General features: G+C 44.8%; 1 protein-coding gene and 2 long non-coding RNA genes across 5 annotated transcripts in view; 2 read left to right on the top strand and 1 right to left on the bottom strand.

Annotated features, from left to right (window-relative positions):
- Window positions 1-20,589, top strand: part of LOC146871942 (uncharacterized) — a 286,199-nt gene extending 265,610 nt beyond the window's left edge. The window contains exon 3 of the long non-coding RNA XR_014981245.1: window positions 20,316-20,589. This is a non-coding gene — a long non-coding RNA (uncharacterized LOC146871942). The remainder of the gene's footprint in view (window positions 1-20,315) is intronic.
- Window positions 1,236-21,623, bottom strand: LOC146871943 (uncharacterized). Its single transcript, XR_014981243.1, has 3 exons — window positions 21,521-21,623; window positions 21,173-21,299; window positions 1,236-1,356 (listed from the first exon to the last, which is right to left on the bottom strand). It is a non-coding gene; the product is annotated as an uncharacterized LOC146871943 (long non-coding RNA).
- Window positions 21,624-22,249: 626 nt separating this feature from the next.
- The window catches only part of LOC146871944 (PAT complex subunit CCDC47), a 636,305-nt gene continuing 632,615 nt past the window's right edge, over window positions 22,250-25,939 (top strand). For 2 of the 3 annotated variants that reach the window (XM_085652333.1, XM_085652350.1), the window contains exon 1: window positions 22,250-22,429. The gene's annotated coding sequence lies outside the window, so the exon portion shown is untranslated. Of the gene's footprint in view, window positions 22,430-22,528; window positions 22,550-25,939 lie in introns of those variants that run through there. The other variant, XM_085652340.1, reaches the window with a different exon arrangement.

Genomic DNA, 25,939 nt, shown 5'->3' on the forward strand with positions numbered 1-25,939 from the left:
ATAAACATAAGAACGTTAGTATTACGAAAGACAATACTTCGTGGCTTGTAGTGGTTGCCAGGTAACACTCTTGAAGATTCAGTCTTGAGTGCAGAGGCACGAACGTAACGGCGAAATGTCAAATTGAAAATAAATATGACAAAAGCCCAAGCGCAAGTAGATGCTCAGTTACCAAATAAATGAAAGGCTTACCGCAACGCCACACAATGAAAAGGAAAGCGGCAGCATGAAAATTCATCCAGAGAAAGTGGAACAATCAGTCCCTCCTTCAATAGAAGTCTATGCTTCAATGTAGACTCACGAATAATTGTTCCAACGATTCTTGAAAGGTGGATGCTCCTGCCAGATCCTGCTTGTCGTCAAAACGTAGTAAAGGTCCGACACAGAAGAAGTTAATTTAGAGCTTTAATAGAAGCATCCACATAGAAAGGCAGCCACAGGTAAACTGAATAGAACATCCCACAGAGAATGGAATGCTCGTGCACAGACCAATGAAAACAAAGAGACACAACGATAAGGGAGGAAAGAATGTTCATTTAACCAAGCTTGGTTAAATGGACATTACCACAGGCGACACCTAAAAAAGTAGTTTCATAAAATTGGGCAGTAGAAGGACAACGGTCAATCAGTCAGGAGAACGATAAAGAGACAATGCTCCAGGTGATATGTCAAGCACAAGATGGACCATGAAAGCCATTGAATAAGAAGCAAACAAATAATATAACAGTAAAGCCAGCAATTGCTATGCATCGGGCGAGCTGGAAGGTGACTATAGTTAGTTTGCACGGTCTGATAGGCTTGACCGAAAAATGACTGCCTTTTATATAGGGTGACCATGCGTCCCTGATTTGCCAGGACGGTCCCCGTTTTTCACCAGCTGTCCGGGTAGATTTTGAGAAATTTAGCTCATGTCCCTGTTTTGGGAGAGGGTCGACTAAAAACAGGGGGAGGTGTTTTTTTATGTTTTACAAGGCAGGGATAGTTAGCAGTAGTTCCAAGAAAACAATTTAATTCACAGGCAAGCTACTGGGTTTAAAAATTGCATCTTATGTATGTTCTTACTGCCTGTTTTGTAATGCAGATTTTCCACAGTTTTAATGTATAGAAAATCATGATTTTATTAAAGGAACGGAGGCTAATATTATGCATCATTCCTTTATTACTACTCAAACAGCAGCAACATCACATGGAATTAGAATACGAATAAAAACTCTAGAACACTGAACATGCTTATATCCCTGAACAGGCAGCCATCTTCCTCTTTGTAGCTGCGATAAACCAAATCCCTTATAAACATACTCCTTCTTCTTCAAAATACTTCCGTCCTCAACGCCAAATCTCTTCTTCTTTGTCAACCTATAAAATAAACAGAAGTATTAACAATCATGGGAGGGCACAGCGGAGGGATAATATTAGCCTCCGTGCCTTTAATAAAATCATGATTTTCTATACATTAAAACTGTGGAAAATCTGCATTTTATGGCAAGGCCCGGAGGCCAATATTATGCATGTTCAAAGTTCTTCTAAAACCGAATCCAACACATTTTCCACAGGCTTAAAGTAAAACTTTCTAAAAGTATTATCATTAGACCAATCAGCCGATTTCATAATATCATTCAAACTAAACCCTCTCATGAAGGCCTTACTAGCCATAGCTCCTCTTACCGAATGAGCTCCAAAAACACTAATATCCACACCGGCCTTAATCATTACTCCCCTTATCCACCTTGCTAAAGTGGGTGTTGAAACAGCCTTATATGGTCTAACATATGTAATTAGTAATTGTGAACAATTTCCTGATCTTAAACCCAAGGTTCTTTTCTCATACTCCTTTAAACAATTTACCACACATCAAATTCTTTCCCCCTCAAAAAGAGGATAAAAAATTGTCTTAGACATAGTCTTTGTTCTTTTCCTAATTTCAAAACAAACTCCTTCCGGCTGAAAAAACCTTGAATTCACCTCCAATGCTCTTACATCAGAAACCCTCCTAAAAGAAACTAGACACAACAGCATAGCTAACTTCCATAAGAGTTTCAAATCTAAACTAGAATTTGCTCCCCAACTCTCCAACTCCCTTAATACTACTGAAACATCCCAAAGTGATTAATACTTCACTCTTGGTGGATGCATAATACGCACACTTTTAACTAATCTTTTAACCAAAGCATGCTGACCAACAGGAACTCCATCAACCAAAGCATGACTAGCTGAAATCGCCGACCTGCTTGAATTTACTGTACTATACGCCAAACCCTCTTCAAACTGTTCTGACAAATAATCTGCCACCTCTACCACAGGTGCCGATATGGGATCCAAATCCCTCTTAATACACCAATCATTCAATTTTCTCTATGCTGAACCATATGACTTTGAAGTCCCTTTTGACCAGGATTTAGACACAAGATCCTCCGCTCTCTTTGATAATCCATGCATCTGCCATACTCTCCTGAAATCAACCAAGCTATTAACCGTAACTGCCCTGTCACCACCATTTCGTGAACATTCCCTTGAACATCCTGTAGAATTTCCCTTATGTTTGGCAATACTACCGGATTCTCCACCAGAAGATCCATTATATCCGGAAACCACACCTGAGCTCCCCAAAAGGGGGTTATCAGTATTAATTCCGCTTGCTCCCTCCTGACCTTGTTCAGGACTCTCTGGATCATTGAAAAAGGAGGAAACGCATAATTCCTTCCCTCTTTCCATATCTGTAGAAATGCATCTACCCCTTTCGCCTCTGGATCCGGTCTCCAACTGTAAAAATCTTTCAACTGTGCATTCAATCTGTCTGCAAAAAGATCCACTTTCAGCGGACCCCACAACCTCTCCAAACTCAGAAAAACTTCTCTCTTCAGTCTCCAATTGCTTACATCCCTCAGGTATCTTGAATACCAATCCGCTTCTACGTTGTTCAGCCCTGGTATATACTGTGCCTGAACCTTTATCTCCCTTTCCAAGCAAAACTCCCAAAACTCCTTGGCAAGCTCCGCCAATCCCCTTGACCGAGCACCTCCCATCTTGTTCACATACCGGACTGCTGACAAATTGTCCATTTTCAAAAGAACACAACACTTCACCCGATCCTTTACAAAACTCTTTATCGCAAAAGATCCTGCCAGGAGTTCCAAGCAATTTATGTGCATCCACCCTTCTTTCTTTGGCCATTGTCCCCCCGTTGCAACCATTCCACACCTTGCATCCCATCCGTGCATGCTCGCATCTGACTCTATCTCTGCCATCTCTCCAAAAATTGCCCTTCCGTTCCAAGCCTCCAAACTCATTATCCACCAATCCAACTCTTCCTGAGTTTCCGGATTCATTCTCACTTTCTGTGAATATCTTGCATCCTTCCTTAAATAATATGCCTTCAACCTCTGTAAAGCACGATAATGCAGAGGAGCTGGGAAAATTGCCTGAATCGATGATGACAGAAGATCCAGCAACCGAGCCAACTGTCTCAGAGTTATCCACTCCGCATTCCTGACTCTCCTCACTTCCTTCCTGATTCTCCTTACCTTCTCCATCGGCAACTTCAATACACATTCCAATGTCAATATCTGAAAACCTAAAAACTTCATTTCCTGCTGCGGTACAACACAAGACTTCTCCTTGTTCACTACAAAACCCAGATCCTCTATGACCTTCACCGTGAATTCTGTCTGATCCTTCGCCAGATTCCTCTCCTCTGCCATAATCAGAATATCGTCCAGATACACAATCAGACGAATCCCTCTTGATCTCAACCAGGCTACCACAGGCCTCATCACCTTGGTAAAGCACCATGGAGCAGATGTTAGCCCAAACGGAAGACTCTTGAATCTCCATCTCTTCCCTTTCCACCGGAATTGCAAAAGGTCTCTTTGCTCCTGACACATTGGAATCGTTAGATAAGCATCCTTTAAATCTAACCTCGTCATCCAATCTCCTTTCCTCAACAAGTCTCTCAAGATGTGTATCCCTTCCATCTTGAAATGATTGTAACCAACCCAATCGTTTAGCTCCCTCAAATTTATTACCGGTCTCATTCCTTTCTCTTTTTTCTCTACCAAAAACAAATTGCTTATGAATCCGCCGTGAACTTCTCTTGCAGGCTCTATTGCACCTTTCTCTTCCAATGCCAACACCTCCTCTGTCACAAGCAATTCCATCTCTCTTGTGAATCTTAAAATTTTCGGTACTCTCACCTGAACTGGAGTACTGAAGAAATCTATCCTGTAACCAGCTATAGTTTCCAACACCCAAGGATCTTGAGTAATTTCTTCCCAACGTGAAACAAATTGGGCTAGTCTGCCGCCCAATTTTGTTTGTGTAACGGAATGGTCTGCTAGAGGTCTTACCTGAAACTCCTCTTGGTCTCCTCTCAGCACGCGAGCCTCTTGCTCTTCCCCTTTGCCTTTGCGGAAAGAAACTTCCCTGATCTGACCTCGAGAACACATATCCACCTCCAAAACTTGCTCCATAGGGTCTTGAACCTCTTCCAAAATTGCTTCTGGTGAAGCCTTGTCCTCGGCCGGGAAACCGACCCCGCGTTCGCCCGGCCGGTCCAAAAACCTTCCTAATGTCTTTTTGGACCTTTTGTAAGCTATTGAAGGTGCCTACATATCTGGCCATGTCCTTCACGAAATCATCTCCGAAAAGTAGGCCTTCGCTTTCTTCACCCAACTCCTTGCCAGCCAATTCTGCAAGCTTTGGGTCGATTTTAAAAAGAATACTCTTTCTCCTTTCTATGCACAAGGCTGCATTCGCATTTCCAAGTAAACAAATTGCCCTTTGCAGCCACTGGCGCATCTCAATTACATCCACACCAGTGTTACTGCTATGAGCTTCCTCACACATATCAAATACTTTAGTCAGCGGGCCCAAGACGTCCAAAAGCCTGTCTTGGCAACCCTTTAAACCCTTGTCAAGTCCTCTTCTTGGATCCCTACCACCTTTATTTATAAAGGCCAACATCTTCCGATCTAATTCAGGTGTGCATGCCACCTTACTATTTAGACTAGGCCTTGGGCACTCCGAACGTAGCCTTGTTCTTACCTCTTTAGGTATCTCTCTTCTAATCCAAAATCTTATATACTTGGCTACATGTTCAGCCGGAGTCCACTGTGGTGATAATGGATGCTGAATCAAAAGTGGGTCAAACATATCCTCTTCTTGAGGATCCACAAATTCTCCTATTTCCATTTTAATTTCCTTTTCATCAGATTTCCTTTTCTTTATAGGGACCTCTTCAACATCTGAATCCTCCAGGCTAGAACTACAAGTCAGTTCCACATCACCTGAGGATGAACTTGAATCACAGGACACCGCACTGTGCTTTCTCTTTTGCGCCTTTATTGCGCTTATTTTGGCCTTTGTAGCCTTTTCCTTCTGAACCTAACGTTCATCACCAATAATTTTTTTACTTTTCTCTACATATTTTCTTTTCTCCTTCCTTTTCCCACTTACACCAGACCTTCCTGCCACAACCTCGACATCCTTAGTCGTCCAATAATTCTCTTCCTCGCCACTTTTCTGTCTATTGTCTCTCTTCCTTAGACTTTTTTCAAAAGTATCCTCTATTTTCTTATCTATTGATGCTGACAATCCATCAAACACTTTCTCCATATATGATTTCATCTTATCCTCCAAATTTCCCTCCATATTTTCCATTTTATTTTAATATTTTATTTTATTTCCAAATATTTCTCTCAAATCAAATAAATATCCTCCTATTTTTATCTCTCCAACCAAGCTCCAAATCCTACCTCACTCCGAAATTCACAAAACAACACCTCTCACATTCCTAACCTTCCTGACCAAAACTCGACCTTTGTCTGTGGAAAAAACGATCACACTCTGTCAGAAACTGTCATCTCCTTACTTTCCCGACTTCCCTAAATATGGCCGAATGTTTTCCTTTCCTTTGTAATGCTCTCTCCCCAAGCTCACAAAATGGCCGCCGTACGTTGCGCTTGTACAGCGGCTCCATTAATCCAATTCCTCATTCTATTTACTTTAAACTATCAAACGCGCTCAAGCGCCACCTGAAACCTGCTCGAGCGCCGTAACTACGCACGCGCTGACGCGCGCATAGCAACACTCCCTTCGACTCCTCTCGTGCGCGGCTCTACTGCTCTCGCGCACGTAACGACCTCCTCTACCTCAAAATGGTAATTTTCTTTACACCAAACCTGCTTTCCGTTTCACCGCCTACAAAACATCCTCATAAATATTAAAACTACTACCTGAGCTTTATTCACGCTTAAATACCCGACATATCCATTGTTCAAAACGCTCCGTTTTTATAAAAATATCCCTCTAAGCTTATCTCACAACTTTAAAACTTTATAATAATTTCTTTTATCTTAACATTACTTCCTAACTTAGCTTCAACTTCTATATTCTTTAAATGATACAGTTCATGCAAATGTACTTATCTTGTTGTTCGAGCAGCAACAAAAGAGGAAGATGGCTGCCTATTCGGGGATATAAGCATGTTCAGTGTTCTAGAGTGTTTATTCGTATTCTAATTCTATGTCAGGACAGGAGGCTCCGATTATGCTTTCTCATTTCTTTATTAGAAATGCTCAGCAGCCAATTAGAAAACGTTAGATAAAAAAGAAACTACAGTACCCATGAACACCAGGGTAACACGTGACCAACCATAGAGTCCACAATATAAAAGGTCATGTAGATAGTAGTACATCCTCTTTCTTTGCTGCTCCGCAGCCAATTAAGTGCTTCATTACCCTTTATTTACTTGTGCTTTGTAAAACGTTTACGCGCTGCTTTGTTTCATTCTGTGCACACTAGCACTGCGACGCGTTGTGTCCCCCGCGCTCCCTCGCGCCCCTTGGAAGTTTCATTTCGTTCGCGAGGTCAGCGCTTGGGTGTTAACGGGAGCATGTGCTCACCTCCCTGTGCTCGGGCGCTTCTGCGCCCGTGTCTGATAACATAGTTAAGTGGAGCGGGAGAACGGGGGCTGGAGGACTCGCGCGCCATGCTCGCGACCTCCTATTTTCATGTCTAATGAGGCGGCCGTTACCGCGCATGCGCGGCGGCCATTTTCTGTTATTCTTCCGTGTTTTCTCACGGAGATTGCAGTTTTGAAGGTTGTTTCCACAACGCTTGCCCACAGCCTCGTTTTTTCTCAGCCCCAATTACGCCTTTGCTTTTTAAAAAGCTTTGGGCTGTATAACTTAGCATAGGCTCTGCCTAGAGTGTTTATATTGTTACAGCAAGCCCTCCCTCCACATTTAATTATTTACAGTGTGCAGGTTTATCCTGTCCTGCTGGCTTGCTGTGGGGTTGTTCACTCCCCCTGAATTGTGCCTTTGGCATTATTATTATTTTAAGTGTCATCTTGTGGGCGTTACTGTCACATTAGTGTGTCATTATGGAAGAATATCTTGATGAAGATGACTACTATTATGAGGATGACGACTCTAGTTTTTTAGAGCATGATTTGGTTGAAGCATTGGACCAGGGTGTACAACACTCAGTTACTAAAGCACTTGCCTGTGCTATCAACCCCTTAAAACGTAATTTGACTCAATACGCCAAACAACAGGGCTGGTTGCCATCCCCCCGATTGTCCAAGTCTCCTGTTAATCCGCATAGGTCGGATTTTAAAAAATTGGGTAAAAATCTAGCCTCGGATAAGTCTTCCTCCTTGACCTCGGTGGGCGCTTCAGCATCCTCCGGCATTTTAACAGACACAGAAGGTACTCATTCTTCAACTTCTTATCAGGATGTTCCACTGCAACGTAAGAAGTCACGTAAGGAGCATTATGTCGATGCTGCTTCACATCCTCCAGTACTTACTTTCGAACCTTCAGGCATCTATCATCCGCATACCTCTTTGTTGTAAATAATCCTCTAAAACGCACAATAATGTAGAGATTGTCGTTTATTCATGCGGATCCTTCAGCCTCTCACTGTGAGATGCCAACATTCTAACAGGAGCTCCAGCTCCAACATTCTAAGGCTGGGCAAACCCATAAGGCACGGAAGAGGAGGGGGGAAAAGGGGAAAAGGGAAACAGGACCAGATTACAAAACATCTCCCTGCAAGGCAGAGAAAAATACAACTGAATTAAAATCTTCAGATGAACGTACCCCAAAACCAAAGGGCAGATGGAGAAATATTTAAAAGTTACATTTTTCCAGCAGACCTAAACACATGGAATAACGTTCCCCCAAGTATAAAGTTGGATAGAGAAATACATAAAAATGCAATCCCACACAATTCCCAACGCCGGAAAGACCATGGAAAGATTAAGGTCCCATCTTGTAGTCAGATTGCCAACTTGGAGGTTTACGTACCCTTGCCACCTTGAGTTCCCCTCTACTGGGCGTTTCTGGTCTTCGATCCTTCTCATAAGTGGGTTTGGAACCAGTAGTGCTTGGACAACTAGCTATGTTGTCCATACTCCACGTGCCACCGTCTTCCAGCACAACTGAATTTTTGTTAACCCGAGTGATCCTCAGTGGTTTGGAAAATTAGGAGATCTTGGATTTAGACAGGGACGGCCTCTTAACAACCACCCACTGGCCTTCTCTCCACCTTTTTTTTGATGCTCCCCAACGACTGTCATACCTGAGCTTGTACTCTTGTTGATGTTTCTGAGTTTTCTCCAACACAGCGTCTCTGTCCACCCACACAGGAGTTCCTCCATTTAGCCAGTTAGGAGTGAGTTTGGAACCCGGGTTCCTCCCTTTGAGAGAAACAAACGGTGACACACCAGAGACAGCATTAGGCGATGTATGATATGACCACAACATTTTCCTAATGGCTTCCTCCACTGGAACCTGGGAGCTCAATGCAAGCTGGATGGTGTCCTTTAACATCCTGTTCGCCCTTTCCACCAGTCCATTGGCTTTGGGACAGTAGAGTGGGGACTTGAGATGTGTGATGGACAGCGTGGACATAAACTGCTTCATTTCCTCTGAAGCGAATTGAACCCCGTTGTCAGTTATTATGACACCTGGTATACCCTCCTTAGAAAAGGTGTCTCTCAAAAAATTCAATAGCGACGCGGTAGTTATGGAAGATACCATTCTCGTTACAATCCAATGAGAGTGGTAATCTATGAGAACAAACATGAACCTTTGAGATTGGTTAAGTAGGTTTAGGGGACCAATTATGTCCAATCCCAACTTTTCCCATGGTACTGTGGGGACCTCCACCGGGATTAGCGGTGCTTTGCGGACAACTTTGGTTTTGTCACAAAAACCGCAGGCTGCGCAATTCTTTACTTGATCCTCCACAAGCGAATCCATCCTGGGGAACCAATAGTGCTGCCTGATTTTGCTTTTCGTCATGCTCCTCCCCAGGTGGCCCTCATGGGCAATCTGTATTATTCTTTCATACATGCTTTTCGGAGGAATGATCTTACTTCCTCTGCAAATTTGGTTCTCAACAATGGATAATTCATCTTGCACCGGCCAGAAATGGCTAATAGAATCCGGCACCTCCTGCTTGTTAACAGGCCACCCACTGCGAATCAAATTTCTTAATGTAGCGAATTCACTGTCATCTCTTATAGATTTCTCCCACTCCTCACGATTGATGGCCGGAATTTCAACCAAAAGAATTGTCTCCTCCGGCGGGTTTTGCATCGGGTTCCCATTGGTCACTGGTAGTCTGGAGAGACAGTCCGCTACCCTATTCTCACTTCCTGGGACATATATCATGGTGTAGTTGAACCCTTGTAGACTCAGTACCCATTTGGCTATTCGTGGAGTGGTATTTTCCAAGCGTTTAGTGGAGAATAACGGTAGTAAGGGTTTGTGGTCCGTTCTCAACACAAACGGGATGCCCCATAAGAAATACTTAAAGTGGTTTATGGCCCAGTAGCACGCCAAAGCTTCTTTTTCTATTGTCGAGTAGTTCAGCTCGGCATCTCTCAAAGTTCTAGACGCAAAGGCAATCACTGTCTCTTGACCGTTCGTCCTCTGCGTAAGTGAAGCTCCCAACCCCTTCGCGCTAGCGTCCGTGGTGAGGGTGGTTTTAGCATTGGGATTGAAAGCACTCAGGATAGGTGTATCAACGATGGCCTCCTTGATGAGTTGGAAAGCTGATTGGTGATCTTGCTTCCAATCAAATTCAGACCCCTTCTTCAGCAGCTCCATGAGGGGACGCACCTGATCCGCAAAGTTTTTGACGAACTTGGACATGTATTCCGCCAACCCCAGGAATGATTTGAGTTCATCCTTGTTGGTGGGTGCAGGGGCTAGTTTAACGGAATCCACCAGACTGGATTTGGGTTTGATTCCCTCGCTTGAGATGGTATGACCGAGATAGACTACAGATTCCACCCCGATTTTACATTTGTCCTTCTGAGTGGTGAAACCTGCCTTACTAAGTCTGGTCAACACTGCTTCCAGAGTTTTATTGTGTTCTTCAGCTGACGAACCGTGAATCAGGATGTCGTCCTGGAAACAGAGAACTTTTCCCAGACCTTGCAGTATATGTTGCATGACGCGTTGAAACACAGCCGCAGCAGATGCTAGGCCGAAAGGCAACCTGGAAAACTGATAAGCCCCATGCGGGGTTATAAAAGAAGTGAGGGGCTTAGAATCCGGGTGAAGAGCGACTTGGTGGTACGCCGAGGATAGGTCTAGAACTGTAAAGACTTTAGCTCCATGGATGGCAGACAGCATTTCATTAATGTTGGGGAGGGGATGTCGGTCAACCCAAATGTTAGAGTTCAAGTCCCTAAGGTCAACACACAGACGGATCCCTTTGTTACCACCTTTGGCTGCAACCACGATGGGCGCCAACCATTCAGAGCTCTCAATCCTCTCTATGATCTTGCACTCTTCCAATCTGTCCAGCTCCTTCTTAAGCGGTTCCCTCGTCAACAGCGGGATAGACCTAGGTTTGTGGATGATAGGTCTGGCATTGGCTTTAAGTTTGATTTTGTGGAGGAAGCCTTTTAGGAGTCCGAGTTTGTCTGTAAACACCTCTGGGAAACGATTGCAGATTTCCATCCTAATACTGGCCCTGTCGATCAGGTACACAGGTTCCGGCGCGTTGGGGTCTAGTTTGATTCCTAAATCCTTTTGGTGTTTCCACCCTAGTAGGTTGGAACCATTCCTTGTGATGTAGACTTTTCCCACGGTTGATCTATCCTTAAAGTTAATGTTCATGAGTAGCATTCCTACCAGTGGTATGGGATCTTGATTCTAACCCCCTGGTTTGACGTCTGGAGGTAAGAAACTATACACCCGTGTTCCAGAATTAGCTAGAAACGTAGCTTCATTAACGAGTGTATATGGAGAACAGGAATCAGCGTAGACCTCATACTTTTTAACGTTGTCCAAAAATATTTCACACTTGGGGTAGGAAGTGCTGTTGCATTCTAAAAAGTTGGATACCTACCATACAACATTAATCTGGCGACGAGTTATCTTACCGTGCTGGGGACGGTCTGGATCCTTCCCCCAGTGTCTTTCTGCCTCTCATTGGACCTTCCTGGCGGTGGTGTCTCCTTTTTGCCATTGTTCATTTCGTGGAGTGGCCGTTCCAGAAGGGGATCATTTTCTGCATATTCTCGCAACGCTCCTGACTCCGTGCTGGTGAGTCCCTGGCTGCTAAGGTGATCGGCGTCCCTGAGTTTGCGGCCTGCTGTTGCTGGTTGTTGGGACGCCTGCCTAGTGCTCTTTCTGATGAGTTGTGCTCCTGTGGCGACTCCGTGCCGGTGAGTCCCTGGCTGCTGAGGTGGTCGGCGCTGTTGCCTGGATTTGCTGTCTGTCATTGCTGGGCTCGGAGACGCTTGATTTTGCTCCCGTTGACAACGCACGGGCCGGAGCATGCTGGCCGCTAATCATTGATCTCCGTGAGGGAAGTTGGATGCCTTATGGGTCAGGCATGTGTGTGCTGCTCTTCGCCAGCGTTACTGTGCTGCTTCGTGAAGGAAGTTGGGTGCCTTCAGGGTCAAGTACGCGTGTGCTGCTCTTCGCCAACGTTGGTGTTTCTGCCTTCTTGGTTCGTATCCTGTCAGCGCTCAGACGACGTCGCTTCCTCTCAAGAGATACTCCGATTACGGGTGTTCCCGCCCCTCCTCTGACTGAACTCCTCAGAGGCCGCTCCGTAGCAAGACACTGCTCTCCGTTTTCTCCGGCACTGCTTCTCCTGCTGGGGATAAATAACATAGCACTCTAACTCTTCTCTACAGCTCATCCAGCCTGCTTCGAATTTATCGCTGACAGGCTCAGCTCACGCAAGTTTAGTGCCTCTATTCAGTACATTCCTTCTGGTTCTGTTTCATTGCATAGTGGGTTGCATTACTGGTGTTTTGCTATTACTTCTATTTATTCTTCTGTGATTTTCTATTACTAGCTTTGCCTCTCGTTTCTTTCTATTCCTCACCTCATCTTACCTCATCTTCTTTCTATTGTCACTCATCTTCCCTATTTCTACTTTTTCTTCTTCCATGTTCTTCAAAATGTCCGCATTTGCAATGTCTCAACCCCCTCCATTCCTTGATGACAGTGAGGATCCTGCTACCCCTTGGAAAAAATGGGTAAACCTATTTGAATCCTACCTTACTGCCATCGGGGGGGACAGGTTTTCTGCTGTGCGCAAACAACATGTCCTACTGCACAATCTGGGAAAGCAAGGGAGGGAAATTTTTGATGACCTGCCTGATGCTATTGTTGAAAATGCAAATGAGGGAGCGGTGGGTGAGGGGGATGTCCAACATGATGTGTATCAGTTAACATTATTGAAACTGGAAGCTCAATTTGGTGACAAAATTAATTTTTTTTGCGCATTCAAGGGAAAAATGAAAAGGTGATAAATTACATTGCTGTTCTGAGGGGTTTAGCCTCTACGTGTGAGTTTGGTACGTTAACTGAGTCACTAATTAGAGATCAGCTTGTAAGATGTACCTGTAACAAGAAGATCCAAGAAAGACTTCTTGCAGAAGCCCCTGACTTAAAACGTGCTATTGATATTGCTAAGAGCATAGAGCATACAGCTTATTGTATGAACAAAATGAAGGAAGCCGTGGAGGTAAAACAAGTTGCGGAGAACAGTGTACACAAAATCTCCAGTAAAGACTACAAACACAAACCTTCACCTTCCAGTCCTGAAGTACAGACTGCATCGGGGAACAAACTAAAATGTTACAGGTGCGGAAATCCTAATCATCTGGCCAACAGCGTAAGCTGTCCTGCAAGGGGCGTTGTATGCAGCAAGTGTAAGAAAAGAGGCCATTTCTCTAAAGTATGCCACAATGCAAAAAACAGTGTCACCCACATGATAGGCGGTGATCTGGATCCACAACTACCTAGCGAGGATATAGTTTTCCAGGTATCCAACTTTTCAGAATGCAACAGCACTTCCTACCCCAAGTGTGAAATATTTTTGGACAACGTTAAGTATGAGGTCTACGCTGATTCCTGTTCTCCATATACACTTGTTAATGAAGCTACGTTTCTAGCTAATTCTGGAACAAGGGTGTATAGTTTCTTACCTCCAGACGTCAAACCAGGGGGTTATAATCAAGATCCCATACCACTGGTAGGAATGCTACTCATGAACATTAACTTTAAGGATAGATCAACCGTGGGAAAAGTCTACATCACAAGGAATGGTTCCAACCTACTAGGGTGGAAACACCAAAAGGATTTAGGAATCAAACTAGACCCCAACGCGCCGCAACCTGTGTACCTGATCGACAGGGCCAGTATTGGGATGGATATCTGCAATCGTTTCCCAGACGTGTTTACAGACAAACTCGGACTCCTAAAAGGCTTCCTCCACAAAATCAAACTTAAAGCCAATGCCAGACCTATCATCCACAAACCTAGGTCTATCCCGCTGTTGACGAGGGAACCGCTTAAGAAGGAGCTGGACAGATTGGAAGAGTGCAAGATCATAGAGAGGATTGAGAGCTCTGAATGGTTGGCGCCCATCGTGGTTGCAGCCAAAGGTTGTAACAAAGGGATCCGTCTGTGTGTTGACCTTAGGGACTTGAACTCTAACATTTGGGTTGACCGACATCCCCTCCCCAACATTAATGAAATGCTGTCTGCCATCCATGGAGCTAAAGTCTTTACAGTTCTAGACCTATCCGCGGCGTACCACCAAGTCGCTCTTCACCCGGATTCTAAGCCCCTCACTTCTTTTATAACCCCGCATGGGGCTTATCAGTTTTCCAGGTTGCCTTTCGGCCTAGCATCTGCTGCGGCTGTGTTTCAACGCGTCATGCAACATATACTGCAAGGTCTGGGAAAAGTTCTCTGTTTCCAGGACGACATCCTGATTCACGGTTCGTCAGCTGAAGAATACAATAAAACTCTGGAAGCAGTGTTGACCAGACTTAGTAAGGCAGGTTTCACCACTCAGAAGGACAAATGTAAAATCGGGGTGGAATCTGTAGTCTATCTCGGTCACACCATCTCAAGCGAGGGAATCAAACCCAAATCCAGTCTGGTGGACTCCGTTAAACTAGCCCCTGCACCCACCAACAAGGATGAACTCAAATCATTCCTGGGGTTGGCGGAATACATGTCCAAGTTCGTCAAAAACTTTGCGGATCAGGTGCGTCCCCTCAGGGAGCTGCTGAAGAAGGGGTCTGAATTTGATTGGAAGCAAGATCACCAATCAGCTTTCCAACTCATCAAGGAGGCCATCGTTGATACACCTATCCTGAGTGCTTTCAATCCCAATGCTAAAACCACCCTCACCACGGACGCTAGCGCGAAGGGGTTGGGAGCTTCACTTACGCAGAGGACGAACGGTCAAGAGACAGTGATTGCCTTTGCTTCTAGAGCTTTGAGAGATGCCGAGCTGAACTACTCGACAATAGAAAAAGAAGCTTTGGCGTGCTACTGGGCCATAAACCACTTTAAGTATTTCTTATGGGGCATCCCGTTTGTGTTGAGAACGAACCACAAACCCTTACTACCGTTATTCTCCACTAAACGCTTGGAAAATACCACTCCACGAATAGCCAAATGGGTACTGAGTCTACAAGGGTTCAACTACACCATGATATATGTCCCAGGAAGTGAGAACAGGGTAGCGGACTGTCTCTCCAGACTACCAGTGACCAATGGGAACCCGATGCAAACCCCGCCGGAGGAGACAATTCTTTTGGTTGAAATTCCGGCCATCAATCGTGAGGAGTGGGAGAAATCCATAAGAGATGACAGTGAATTCGCTACATTAAGAAATTTGATTCGCAGTGGGTGGCCTGTTAACAAGCAGGAGGTGCCGGATTCTATTCACCATTTCTGGCCGGTGCAAGATGAATTATCCATTGTGGAGAACCAAATTTGCAGAGGAAGTAAGATCATTCCTCCGAAAAGCATGTATGAAAGAATAATACAGATTGCCCATGAGGGCCACCCGGGGAGGAGCATGACGAAAAGCAAAATCAGGCAGCACTATTGGTTCCCCGGGATGGATTCGCTTGTGGGGGATCAAGTAAAGAATTGCGCAGCCTGCGGTTTTTGTGACAAAACCAAAGTTGTCCGCAAAGCACCGCTAATCCCGGTGGAGGTCCCCACAGTACCATGGGAAAAGTTGGGATTGGACATAATTGGTCCCCTAAACCTACTTAACCAATCTCAAAGGTTCATGTTTGTTCTCATAGATTACCACTCTCATTGGATTGTAATGAGAATGGTATCTTTCATAACTACCGCGTCGCTATTGAATTTTTTAAGAGACACCTTTTCTAAGGAGGGTATACCAGGTGTCATAATAACTGACAACGGGGTTCAATTCGCTTCAGAGGAAATGAAGCAGTTTATGTCCACGCTGTCCATCACACATCTCAAGTCCCCACTCTACTGTCCCAAAGCCAATGGACTGGTGGAAAGGGCGAACAGGATGTTAAAGGACACCATCCAGCTTGCATTGAGCTCCCAGGTTCCAGTGGAGGAAGCCATTAGGAAAATGTTGTGGTCATATCATACATCGCCTAATGCGGTCTCTGGTGTGTCACCGTTTGTTTCTCTCAAAGGGAGGAACCCGGGTTCCAAACTCACTCCTAACTGGCTAAATGGAGGAACTCCTGTGTGGGTGGACAGAGACGCTGTGTTGGAGAAAACTCAGAAACATCAACAAGAGTACAAGCTCAGGTATGACAGTCGTTGGGGAGCATAAAAAAAAGGCATTATTTACAACATTAATCTGGCGACGAGGATGGGATACGAACCCACGCGTGCAAAGCACAATGGATTGCTAATCCATTGTGCTTTGCACGCGTGGGTTCGTATCCCATCCTCGTCGCCAGATTAATGTTGTAAATAATCCCATCCTCGTCGCCAGATTAATGTTGTAAATAATCCTCTAAAACGCACAATAATGTAGAGATTGTCGTTTATTCATGCGGATCCTTCAGCCTCTCACTGTGAGATGCCAACATTCTAACAGGAGCTCCAGCTCCAACATTCTAAGGCTGGGCAAACCCATAAGGCGAGGAAGAGGAGGGGGGAAAAAGGGAAACAGGACCAGATTACAACACTCTTCCTGGCTTCCTTCCCCTGCTGTGGCGGAATATGTACAGGCTCACATTCGGCAACCCGTTGAGAAAGATGTCAGGGCTCGCCTTCGGTCCGAGTGTCCACGTCCGGATGTCGCCGACCATTTAGCGGACACGCCAGAGATTGATCCCACGATGGTCTCCTACCTCAAAAAATACGCCAAGGATCCCAAGAAGGGTCTTGACAGATCCTGGCGCTCCTGTCATGACAAACTGCTGGACTTGCTAGGCCCACTCACAAAGATTTTAGATCTTGGGTTTTTGGCCAAAGAATCTTCGTCTCTTGTGGACCCTGATGAGCTTATCGAGTGGTCTCAGAGGGCTATTTGCCAGTTGGGTAACGCCAACTGTGCAATTTCCAGCGAGCGTCGCCGCTCGATTCTCCTTAAATTAGATCCCAAATTGGCGGAGCTCTCCACATCCGAGTCTGGTCCTGTAGCTCAGGGACTGTTGTTCGGCCAGCCTTTTTTGAAGGAACTTACAAAGTTTGTGGCTACTTTCAGTGGCCTTGATAAAGCTCAGGCTTCGCTGCGGCGAGCGCTTCATCCGGTTTTTGCCAGGGCCGGACGACATAGGGGACGCTCGTTCGGCCGTGGCTCTCAACAATTCTCCCAGAGGGGATTCCAGTCCCAAAGAGGCGGTGGTCAAGATACAGGCTACAACTTCCGTTCCCACTTCTATCCCTCTCGCAAAGGGAGAGGACAATTTCGTAAGGGACGTTCCGGCGGAAACCAAGGGGGCTACCAGGATTCCAACACTACAGGTGAGCTTGATTCCAGTTTCCGATGTGGTTCTGGGGGGCAGAATCCGATTTTTTTTTCTACACAATTGGCGTCTAATCTCCAAAGATGCTTGGGTACTGCAAACCGTTCAGGGTTACAAAATAGAGTTTTATCAGCCCCAACATCAAACCCACCCTCCCAGTCCTCTATTTTTCTCTCTTCAGGACCAAGAGTTCATTTCGGCAGAGATCGAGTCTCTTCTCCAAAAAGGGGCAATCATTCAAACTATTCGCCATCCCCATGGGTTCATCAGCACGATATTTCTGGTACAGAAGAAAGGGGGCGGTTCCCGCCTGGTTCTCATTCTGAAAGACTTCAACTGAGGTGTCGTTTACAGACACTTCAAGATGGAAGGGATTCATCTATTGCGCAATCTTCTTCGCAAAGGGGATTGGATGGTTCGCCTCGACCTCAAAGATGTGTACTTGTCGATTCCCGTCTTCGAGCCACATCGTCGGGTCCTGCAATTCTATTGGCAGGGGACTTGGTACGAATACAAGGTTCTCCCGTTTGGCCTCTCGTCAGCACCTTGGTGCTTCACGAAACTACTGAGGCCCGTTGTAGAATGTTTGCAAGCTCGGGGTGTTCGTTTAATAATATATCTGGACGACATTCTAATCATGGCAGACTGTCCCCTCAAAGTCTTGACGCATCTGGAGTGGTCTATCGACCTTTTACAATCTCTGGGATTTCTGGTGAATCCTCAGAAATCAGTCTTGATTCCGTCACAAGTGATAGAATTTCTGGGCTTCCAAGTGAATTCTCTTTCGTGTCAACTTCTCTTACCCAATCAAAAGATTCGGTATATCAAGAGGGAATTGACTTCGGTTATTTCCAGACAGACTGTGTCGTTGAGATCGTTAGCACGAGTTGTCGGTCTATTAGCGTCTTCCATTCAGGCGATTTTCCCGGGTCCTCTGCATTACAGGGCACTTCAACGTTTGAAGATCCGTCATCTCCAGAAAGGTCTTCGCTATTCCGATCTAATTCCTCTTTCAGAGGAAGCGAAGAGGGAGATGCAATGGTGGTTAGACCACATGGATGCCTGGAATGGGTGAGCCCTGTCCGGCTCATCTCCGGATCTGGTGATAGAGTCCGATGCCAGGCTGGGGAGCCCGGTGCGGTCCCGTATCGACCGGGGGTCGGTGGTCCTCCCAGGAATTGTCTCTCCATATCAATTGCCTGGAACTCCTGGCGGGATCATTTGCGATCCGGTGTTTCTCTCCTCTTCGTTCCAATTGATGCATTCTTCTCCGCATGGACAATATTTCAGCGGTCCGGTATGTCAACAAGTTAGGCGGAACGAAATCCAAGATATTGGCGGAGATCGCCAAAGATTTTTGGCACTTCTGTCTGCAACAGAAGATCACTGTTATTGCCGAATATCTTCCCGGTCGCCACAATCAGATTGCGGACTGGAACTCTCACCACCTTCGCGACTTCAGCGACTGGCGGCTTCATCCTCGCATTTTCCGTTCTCTCCTTCGGATCTGGGGTCAGTGTCACTTAGACCTGTTCGCCTCTCGCCTCAACACTCAGCTCCCTCTGTTTTTCAGCTGGAGGCCGGATCCGAAAGCCCTGGCCACGGATGCGTTTCTTCAGACTTGACCGTCGGTTCTGTGCTACGCATTTCCCCCGTTCATGATGATTCCCAGGGTCCTGGCTTGCACGCAACGTTATCAAACAGACTTAATTCTGATTGCTCCTCTGTGGAGGGCTCAGGAGTGGTTCCCGGTCCTTCTTCCCCAGAAGTGGAATCTCTTGTTGGATCCCCTCGGCAATCCGCATCCCCTAATTCTATCAGGCAATCTACTTCTGCTAGCGTGGCGGATTTCGGGGATCGCTGGTCGCTCCCAGGCCTTTCGCGTGACGCTTCCAAGTTTATCAGTGAAGCCTGGTCTCCCAATACTCAAACGATACAGAGGCTCATGGAAACGATGGTGTGACTGGTGTGTTCAACGGGAGGTTGATCCCACTTCAGCAGATGTCTCTCTGATCATTAATTTTTTAGCCTCTCTCGCTTGCTCCGGTTTGGCTTATCGCACGGTCAACAACTTTCGTTCTGCCATTTCAGCGGCTAATATTCTTATTGATGGTAAACCTGCGGGTGAGCATCCTTTGATTGACAAATTGCTTAAACGTATTCGTCTGTCGAATCCTCCATGTCCTAAGTATGTCTTTCTTTGGGATGTCTCCATCGTTTTAAAATGTTTGGAGGCCTGGCCTTCTAATTCCTTGCTTTCCCGTAAGCAACTGTCAGCCAAACTGACTATGTTGTTATGCCTTGTTTCTTGCAAGCGGGTGTCTGATGTTCGTGCGTTGGACTTGGCAGGTCGCAGTTTTACACCGGAGGGCGTCACATTTCTTCTTTCCAAACGCACCAAAACGAATACTACCTCAATTACCTATCCTTCCTTTCCTAATCATCCCAACCTTTGCGTTGTTCAATGTGTCAAGGATTATGAGGTATGTACTGCTCCTTTACGTTCAGATATGCATGGTCAATTATTGATTGCTTTGCAGAAGCCTTTTCGCCCTGTTACCCCAGTTACTTTGGCTCACTGGGTTAGATGGCTCATGTCTGAAGCTGGCATTGATGTTTCCATTTTTGGTGCTCATTCGGCACGTGGGGCTATGGCTTCTAAGGCATTCTCGATGGGTGTTTCGTTATCTGACATCATGAAGGCCGCAGATTGGTCTTCTGACTCTGTGTTCAAATCCTTTAATTACAAACCTATTGATCATATTGCTTCTGTAGTGGTGGATCAGCTTTGAACAAGCATAATCGGAGCCTCCTGTCCTGACATAGAATTCAAAATTTGCGAACATACGTGACAAGAATTTTCAATTCTATTAAGGACAAGGAGGCGAGGATTATCCCACCCATTGTTACTGTTTATGCACATGTTATGCATTTCTACTGTTATTTTGCATATGTATCATGTTTGATGCAATTCCTTGTTTTCTCTACCCCCCCCCCCCCCCCTAAATTTGACTTCATTCTCTTTACTGGATGTGTATTACGGCTGTATGTCTCTTTTCAGGTTCTGACCCGAAGTAGTGGTTTTCTGTTCCATCTGGTTTTATCCTGTTTCGATGGTCTTCTGTTTCCAGTGATCTATTGATGCTGAGTCCTGGTTTTTCGAAGTGGACTATTGCTGTTGCTGATGGCTTCCTATCCCTGACGTTCATTGTTTTAATTGGACTTCCTGTTTAATTTGAACTGTTCCTCACCAAAGAAAGAGGATGTACTACTATCTACATGACCTTTTATATTGTGGACTCTATGGTTGGTCACGTGTTACCCTGGTGTTCATGGGTACTGCAGTTTCTTTTTTATCTAACGCTTTCTAATTGGCTGCTGTGCATTTCTAATAAAGAAATGAGAAAGCATAATCCTCGCCGCCTTGTCCTTAATAGAATTGAAAATTCTTGTCACGTATGTTCGCAAACTTTGAATTCCATGTGATGTTGCTGCTGTTTGAGTAGTAATAAAGGAATGATGCATAATATTGGCCTTCGGGCCTTGCCATAAAATTCTCTGCTGGGGAGCACTGTCATTCTGGGCGCTCACTTGACGTAAACTTATAGTCCTTCTTCTATTTTTGTGAAATGTCCCACTTTTTTGTTTTAAAATTCTGGTCACCCTACTTTTATAGGGCAGTCATCCTTCTATTGCTCAACATATGGGCCTTAATGTGTGGATCAGTATTAACGTCATCATTTGTAAAATATGTCGTTGCTGATCAACTTTGGTGTCGGGCGTGCACACTAACATTATGTAACATCATTGGGCGCGACACCAGGAGCGATCAACAACAGAGGATATTACGCTCAGGACGGGAAACAGCCTTTACCACGAAGCATTTTCCACGCATTACATTTACAACGATACACTTACCTCGTAAACGTCTTCACAACGGGTAATGCTTCAACGACCATCTTCACCACGCAAGCAACGTCATCACGGAACAACGTCATCCTAATCCGAAAAAAAGCATCAGTCCGTTTTCAGTGGCGGCGGAGACCTGCAGAAAAAGGAAAAAAAAAGAAGAAAGGGGGCTTGGGGGGGTCTCCCCCCCAAAAAAAGAAAAAGCGGAGTAAAGGTAAAATCGAGGTAACGGCAAAGCGTGGAAAACACATTCCGTTGTAACGCATGCGTGGTAAAGGCATGCGTTGCAACGGAATGCGTAATAACGACATATATTCCTCAAGACTGCTTGCTTATCATGCGCCCTCCTTTGCCTACCTTGCTAATCCGCCACGTTCTCTACCGGAACTCTGCGAAAAAGCCGCTCTAAAACCTAAATTCTGTTCGGTCAAGGGGCACGCAGATTACAGACACGGAGCGATGAAGTCCGTAACAAGAAACGACCTAGTATTTCTATGACCTCACGTGACAGAAAGACACTTTTTCCACTGCGCATGCGCAATTACAAGCCTACACCCCGTTTGCAACATTTTCTCCGATTGGCTAGCTAGTTCATTACTTGCGCTTAAAGCTGTTTAGTGTATGTAGCTAAGTTGCGGCTGAAGAGGTTGAATGGAGACTTATTAAAGTCCGTCTGAGTCTATTATTGTGATAAGTATCTAACACTACTGCAATTGCTATATCCCACCAGTTGTACTACCGAAGTCTACGGACGTGTACAAACTCAGGGACTACCCCCCCATTAAACAGCTGACAAACATCCGCATCCAATCACAGAGCACAATCTAAAGTTATTCCCAACCAATCCGAGGTCACTATACTTTCAATACTACTAGAATGATTTGTTTCCCCTCTACTGTATTTGTTAAAAGTAACTGACTAGCACACCTTTGCAGTGCTTGCTCTAAATACGGTAAAAAGCATACATGTGTGAGGAACAATGATGAACAACGATCAGCTTAGTGGTTGCAGTGCCCTCCTCTCCACCCCGACGAGTACTTTTAAATCATGGGATAACCTCCTCCTTGTTACCTTTACAATGCGCCCATTCCAAGATGGCCCCCAATTGTAGCGTTTCTGATTTGAATCCCTTAGTCTCCTTTTTGTGTTTCAGCTAGAACCCAGCCATGACGCTTTACGTAGAACACGTTCGACCACGGCGGTGAACTGTCTCCTTTATTAGCTGCCCGTTTTTAAGCCAGGAGTTTTGGGCGGTCGGATGTGTGGGTAAGAACAGTAGGGATGGGGACCCAGGGTAATTTTCAAAGGCAGATTTTTTTCTGAATATTGTTTTATATGTGGGGTCTTAGTATAGTGGACGGGAGAGAAAGTTCACTGCTTCTGAAGGTAGGTCGGAACGATTAAGGGTTTGAGGTCGTGATGTAGTACTAGAAGTGGCGCAGTGCTACAGTTGAAGTGACCAGGCAGGCCAAGAGTTCTTTTTGAGTGGGGTCACAAAGTGAGCGCGACAGTCAAGTCTGAGCTTTTCTAGATAATGTGCAGAGTGTAATGAGGCTTCCAGTAGTTTGGGATCCGAATGCTCTGATTAGATTAGGGAGCGTGGGTTGCGAAACACTTATACTGGAGTCGGGAAGGGAAAGACTGGTAGCACACCAGTCTTTTCCGTGGAGAAGATCTGCCATCTCCCAGAATCTGACGAGTGGAACTCCCATGGCTTCCCGGTATGAGGGTGACCGATCACGAGGGGTTAGTAGAGACGTGATTAGAGGCTAAAGGTTGCTGGGTAGAAACGTCTGTGTTCAGTGCTTCAGAGTTGTTCAAGGAGCCCTCCTTACATCGCATTTTTATGTTTTGTAGTTTTATATAGCGGGATCTCGACCCGAAGGTATTGGGGCGCTTTACATGAGCAGCAGTAGGTAACATTACAGAAGGACATCATTTTTGGTAGGCATGGGGAGATTACATATTTTGCCCATAATCTCAAAATGTTGTGCCGACATTTTAACCTGATTCCCCAGTTTCAAAGTTGGCAGCTCTGGCCATTACGCCACATCCTCCATAAGTAATAGTCCAGCTTCGTGACAATGCCTTGTAAAGCGATGCTGTGTTCTCCACGTTTTCGTTGCTTTTGTGAATAATAACTTTATCTGTATAGAGTAGCTTTCACCCCCGGATCATTAAATCCCCCCCCCCCCCCCCCCCCCGGAGGCTGCTCATCTCACTGCTATCTAAATACTTAAGCTTTGCCCGAGTATGAGCAAAGCGCGATGTTTGTAAGCACAGAAACACTGTGTTAAATAGATCTCGACTGCAGAGCTAAGGTTGCTCTCAGTGAAGATTTCAGTATTTATTTTTCAGTATCTTCTCCTTGTTTCAGTTAAAAAATAAGTTACAATGTTGCTGCGAGGCTAATCGCGTGTCCAGTTTCAAAGCTGAGCGTGAATTTCACAATTTAACTGTTTTTAGCTTCATGGAGATTCTTTGACTAGTCACATCACAAAGTTTATTGCATTCAGTAGTGATGATTAATATGTCAATTTTTTACATTATCCAGTTATTTTTTCCGAACATAGACCGCAGTTCCTGCTGTTAGCTCTAGGTGACCGTGTTTCAGTTGGTGAGCTTTTATTAGCTACCCCCTGTCAGGAATAAAAATAAATGCCAGGAAAGAAATGCAGTTTGACATTTAACTCCCCACCCCCAGCCTCTCTTTCAATAAAAAAATAAATGTATATATTATTTTTATTTTTGTTTCGGAGTGGGTAGTGCTCCATTACAGTACTATAATCCATGCCAGGAAAGAGCACCCCCTGTTCATGATAAAAAAAAGGACCATAGACAAACAGCAAGATAAAGGCGTGGAGAGATCACTGAAGGCTGCAGTACAATAGCAAAAGAGTTATTGATTTTGAAATTAGTTTGCAGGACTACTTACATTTTAGTAGCATGTTAGCCGCAGTTGCAAAAAAAATGATTTTACATGTAATTGTTTTTTAAGTTGTGACCACTTTTATTTGGCTGTACGGCGAATGCTAGCACATTTCCTCCCAGCTCCAGTTCTCTTCCTTTGCATTCAGGTGTAGTAAGTCCTTAATGCTGTTTGTACTTAAATTAAGTGCTTGTCATCCAGTTTTAGCACAGTAAGCAAGCATTGGAAATGCAATCGGTCTCACATTTGTTGGAGTTAGAACTTTTGGCATTGTAAATGGCAATGCTTTTCACTTATGTGATATGGAGTGTATGTATGTGGTGTTTTGTGGAATTGTGGGTGGGATTGGTTTAGTTAGTTGGGTAATTGTGTGGAGTGGATTTGTGTAGTAGAATTATGTGGCATGATGTTTGGTGGAATTATGTGGATAGTAATTATGTGGTATTGAGTGTACTGGAATTATGTGGAGCGGGATGGTGTATGTTGGACTGTAATTATATGGATTTGTGTTGTAGAGTGGTATGTAGTGGAGTTTAATGATGCAGTGTGCTGTCTTTTATGGCACACTAACGCCTATAAATAATACTGTTAAAATTACACAATACATGATATAAATGGTCAAAGTTAACCTGAAAAGAATGCACTGCTATATTTTTGTGGACATAAGTGCTAATGCATTAATTTTCAACAAGCTCTGTTCCTGATGTAAATCAAAACTTTAAAAATTAAATATATACTGTCACAAAGTGTGCACGCTCACATCTCGCACTGGAGCAGGAGTTTATGTATTCACACCTAATTTCACTGACTAATTAGTGAAAAGTGGATGATGATGATGTAGCACAAGCTAAAACGATAGCTATATACCAATACACAGGACATATTTTTATTAATAAAGTAAACTAAAACAGGGCTCTATAAATACAATCTTTCGGATGAAAGCAAGCCCATTTGAGCTGGTTCTTAAAGTTGCAGGTAACAGTCCACTGAGAGCAAGCACTCTATGCAGGGGACAACTAAAGAGTTTGGTTAAAAATAAATCACATTGAGTGGTGGCAGAAAGGGGGGTAAGGAGAAGAGTGGGTGTGAAGGACATGGAAGGACAATGCCCTGATCCTGCATCTTATGATGTTATACCTGTGTGCTAGCAGACTAAAGATTTCATTCATTACTTGGTGCAGAGTTTGTTCTGGTACAGATCACGTCATATTTTTCATAAACAATACATTTAAGAATATACATTATTAATATGTGGCTATACCTTACATGTAACGGCAGTTATCTCTGGGACGGCCATCGCATCCTCATGAAGTCCGGCCCCAAATACTTTCATTCTCTCCTAACTGAATACAAACCTGGTTGGACTTTGCGATCCTCGGGTAAGGCCTTGGTTAAAATACCTAGGATATACAAAGCCAGACTAGGAGCCCGCTCCTTCAGGTATCTAGCGGCAAAGACCTGGAATACTCTGCCAATAACCCTGAGAACAGAGACTTCCGAAAGACATTTCCGCAAACAACTAAAAACCTGGCTGTACAGCAGGACTGAACTCTCATAGATTTATAGCTAGCGCCTCTCCTTCTTGTAACTTTTTCTCTCTCCTGTGTCACAGCGCGGGGACACACCGTTGTGGTGTAACCAAGCGCTCTATAAATGTATTAAACTAAACCAATGAAGGGAAGCACCTGAAGACTAGGATGATGTATTGATCACATCATTATGGCACTGAATGTTTGTTAAAAAATACACCTTCAAATGTGACCCAGTTTCATCTTTGCACTAGGCATTATAACAGCGAGCCAGCCTAGTCATCTGAGCAGACCCTGGCAAATGAGCCCTCCCTTTGC

Source organism: Triturus cristatus, chromosome 1_1 (genome assembly GCF_964204655.1).
Source record: "Triturus cristatus chromosome 1_1, aTriCri1.1, whole genome shotgun sequence".
NCBI classification, from domain to species: domain Eukaryota; kingdom Metazoa; phylum Chordata; class Amphibia; order Caudata; family Salamandridae; genus Triturus; species Triturus cristatus.